This window comes from Salvelinus sp. IW2-2015, linkage group LG11 (assembly GCF_002910315.2).
Source record: "Salvelinus sp. IW2-2015 linkage group LG11, ASM291031v2, whole genome shotgun sequence".
NCBI classification, from domain to species: domain Eukaryota; kingdom Metazoa; phylum Chordata; class Actinopteri; order Salmoniformes; family Salmonidae; genus Salvelinus; species Salvelinus sp. IW2-2015.
In genome coordinates, this window is record NC_036851.1 from 9,187,685 (window position 1) to 9,192,266 (window position 4,582).

Sequence of the window (4,582 nt, forward strand, 5' to 3'; positions counted from 1 at the left end):
AAAGAGCTATGTTCAAGGACACTCCTGGCCTTGTACTTACCACGGTTCAGTTGTAGTTGCTAGGTGCTGTGTGCCTGGGCTTTGCGCAGCTAGGGAAGAGGCCGCTGGACAATGGGAGCATGTGTGAGTGTGTGGGGTCATATTAATCAGCACAAATCCAGAAGCATTAGTCACACACCTAAGTGAAGGTCAAAAACAATACAGCAGCTGCCTAAAAATACCAGCACACAGACAGTGGAGGTGGAGCTGGTATGTGTGTGTCTCTCCTGGGAGCGAGGGGGCGGGGTGATTCAGAAACCTCATGAAATGATTGTTTGCCTAATTATATGACATGATAGATCTTGGTTGTACTCACAAATCTTTTTATTCTTAAACACAGGGCATATGTGCCTTACTGTACATACAAAGACACACATAGTCTACCCACAGCTACATGCAAAGTCCAAAGTGTGTGTCCTTCCTTCGGTTACATCACAGCCAGACTGAGGCAGCGGTATCCTCATTACATGTGACCCTGTCTTTCTTTACCTCCAGGACAGGCTGTAGATTTTACAGTGACAACTCTATAACAAATTGCTTTACAGGAAGCAGGTGATGGGCCAGAAGGCCCCCACGGGCCCCTTGTCTAGAGCGCTCCAGCTGTGGACCCGGAGGGCTTAGCGCCGTGCCACCATGCCACCCGCCTCCTATTCTGGGCCAGGCTCATGGTCCAGGCTAATTTTGGACAGGGGGATGGGGACAGGGGAAGGGGAGAGACTGTGCCTGTGCCCGCTGGCTACATCAGATGTCTGCCCTGGCCTAGATGACGACATGGTTGAGCCAGCCACCACCGCATGTCACTTCCTTTGGCCTGTTAATATATCTCCTCTTACAGTGCGAACAGTCACTCTGCATATTTTTGGTCTGTGGTTGGAGATCCGCGAAGGGGTTGTAAATTCTCTTTGTAATTCAAGAGAGCTAATGTGTTCACCTTGACCTATCAGGCACCAATTTTGTTCATACCTTGACCGACATACTTACCAGTATAAATGAAGCATGTCCCTACAATCAGAGATGGGGGAGGATTGATAATGCTGTGGGGTTGCTTTTCTGCCTCTGGCACTGGTGGCCTTGAACGTGTGCAAGCGAAATGAAATCAGCAGATTATCAATGTGTTTTGGAGGAGTGCAATATTCAACCCAGTTTCCAAAAATGGGGTCTCCATGAAGGTTGTGGGTCTTCCAGCAGGACAACAACCCCAAACACATATGAAAAAGCACCCAGGACACACATAAAAAGATAATGGACTGTTCTGGAGTTGTCAGCGAGGAGTCCATATCTGAATCACGTCCATAACCTATGGCGAGATCTGAAAACAGCAGTTGGTGAAGGGCACCCCTGAAAAATTTAAGAATTAGAGCGGGCCAAATTGTCAGTAGAAAGGTGCAGCAAGCTCATTGGCTACAAGAAACGTTTGTCTGAAGTTATCTTGGCCAAAGGCTGTGAGCAACTACTAGCTTTGGGGTGTCAATAATTTTGTCCATGTCATTTGTCTTTATTTTCTTAATGAAAATAGTTAACTTAAGTTTACAAAAATAAAATTGGTTCTGCAATGTTGAAAATCCAATAAGAAGGTGTGGGCAACATTTTTTTAAATGTCAACTTATTTGAGAAGAAATACGGAATTATTGAAGAAAAGTGCAAGGGTGCCAATATATTTAACCACAACTGTAGCGCTTTTTTAAAACTCAAAGAACCACTTTCTTTTCTAATAAAAAGTGCTGCATTAGCAATGACAGGCTGCCGGGACGGCGAATAGGGCCTGCCTGAACCCTGCGAGGGCCAAGCCCTAGCCTGTCACAGCAGCTCGGACGTGGCCACTCACAGCTCATCATCCAGGGACTGTGTTTACTGAGAGAGCTTTGCTGGAGGCCAGACATGTCTGTGTTGGCCTCGCAACGCGTCCCTGCTGTCCCACGAAGGAATGTTAATGAGGTGAGTTGAGCAGGGGAGGTGACTCGCTCCGTTCATATGCAGGCAGGCAGGAGAGGAGACGAGCAACCGCCTGTCTGCCGGCAGGCCGGACGGTCCGTCAGCGTGTGCTGATCTGCTCTTACACTCCATAATGTACGGTCACTCTGAAATGATCTGGCTTTGGCTTTAGATACCGGGCCAAAGTAAGTAACATGTTGGGTCATGTAGGAGACATGTTAAATATAAGCAACAGAGTGCTGAGCTTAACGGACTGACTTTTGGATCAGACAGCAATTGCATAGATGTACTGTACTGTTACAGTTCGTACCACAGACCGCAAGAAACAAGTTGGGGAAAGATTTTTATTTTTTATTTTTAATGGCCCACTATTTGAATCTCAATTTTATAACATGTAGTGGCTGCCTTTGCGCTTCTCTAGACTGAATCAACACCCAACAGATGTACACACGCCACAAGAATACCACATGCATGTTTTGGGTTACAGCAACAGCACCACTGGTAATGAGGTGCAGAGTAACGCACATGATTTCACATGCCATTTGTGCAACAATTTCCTAACTCCACATTCCTAATCGGCCACTACTTGCTGTGCTGTGCTGAAGTGACTGGGTAGGAGTTGAGGTCTCCTCTCCCCTCTCCCAGCCCCAGCGGCCCACGTATCCCAGGCCGCACGCACACACACAGCAGGTCATGACCAACGCATAGAGAATGGAATTTGGATCAGCTCCTCAGTGGTTCAAGTGTGACCTTGAATACCACAACATTAAACCCGACTTCCTCATATGCATGTTACTGTTTCGTGTTATTATATAGAACTAATGCAGGAACGTAAGTTGAATGAAAAGCACCACTCTTTCAAAGGGGAAATATGTAGCTAATTATTTGTATTAAAGCATGTATCAAAGTGGAAGAGTTATGTGTTTGATCCTATTGATTCACACGTAGCAGGAGTACCTTATTCATGGCAAAGTCAGAAGTGCGTGCGGTGTGGTAATTGTAACTTTACCACTTCATCCAGAGCTGTTAAGTCCTCCAATCTTTTTCTGCTGGCTGTGATTAGAGCGAGTTCCATTCGTTGTGTATGTAGTAGGTGTGTGTGTACACAGTGATTTACAGTGTTACCTGCTGGCTGGGAGGCTCTACAGCAGACATGAGAGACGGTGATAGTACCTTCGACGGCTAGGTAATGAGACAGTGACACCTGGTGGATAGTACCACAAGAAGTGGGATTCAAAACATAAACCAGAAGAAAGCAATATACAAACAGTAAAAACAGAAAAGCATGGTTGATTTTTTTTAATGTGTATTTAAAACTACCGGGTCAGAGTAATTGATCAATAGATATACATGTATGAATAGATGCAGTGAGGTTGAGGGAGTGAGTGTTCTCCTTTTATATCCATCATGGATAATGCTGTAACAAATCATATGATGAGCAAGGTATAAAACAAATAAACATTCAATCATATGCATGGAAGTCTAAAAGGTTTTGCAATGCAACACAGTACATACTAATCTGTAAAATATATGATTTTGGGAGCACCAAAAAACAGCCTTTTCTCTTTTCACTGTCTTTGGCACACGACTAATTTCTTCGGACTTTTCTCACATTCAATCAAATGAACAACAAACACAAGCAGAAATCATTAAGTGATAATAATAAATATATTAGCATACATTTTTCTAATATATAATACTTTATGATATTTCCCCCCCACAACTACCCCCCCCCCCCCCCCATCATTGCCAAAACAGCTATGGGGTAAATAACACAAGCTATTACAGTAAATTCTCTATAATACTATAACTATAATACTTGATTATCTTACTAAACAATGGGATAATCTCAACTGCATACTCCTTGCGTCCACTCTCCTCGCCTCCTTCTCAAAACCCTTTGGATGAGACAGCCAGAGGTCCCTCCTCTCTGACCTTCGCCTCCAATGGGTTTTGAGAAGGAGGTGAGGAGAGAGGATGCGAGGAGTATGGAATTGAGATTCTCCCCGTTCACCCTGTCTCTTATACACATCTAGATGTGTATAAGAGACAGGTGCAGTATAGTAGCTACAGTTGAAGTTGGAAGTTTACATACACCTTAGCCAAATACATTTAAACTCAGTTTTTTCACAATTCCTGACATTTAATCCGAGTCAAAATTCCCTGTCTTAGGTCAGGTAGGATAACCACTTTATTTTAAGAATGTGAAATGTCAGAATAATAATAGAGAATGATTTATTTCAGCTTTTACTTCTTTCATCACATTCAAAATGGGTCAGAAGTTTACATACACTCAATTAGTATTTGGTAGCGCTGCCTTTAAATTGGTTAACTTGGGTCAAACGTTTCGAGTACCCTTCCACAAACTTCCCACAATAAATTGGGTGAATTTTGGCCCATTCCTCCTGACAGAGATGGTGTAACTGAGTCAGGTTTGTAGGCCTCCTTGCTCGCACACGCTTTTTCCGTTCTGCCCACAAATGTTATGGGATTGAGGTCAGGGCTTTGTGATGGCCACTCCAATACCTTGACTTTGTTGTCCTTAAGCCATTTTTGCCACAACTTTGGAAGTATGCTTGAGGTCATTGTCCATTTGGAAGACGCATTTGCG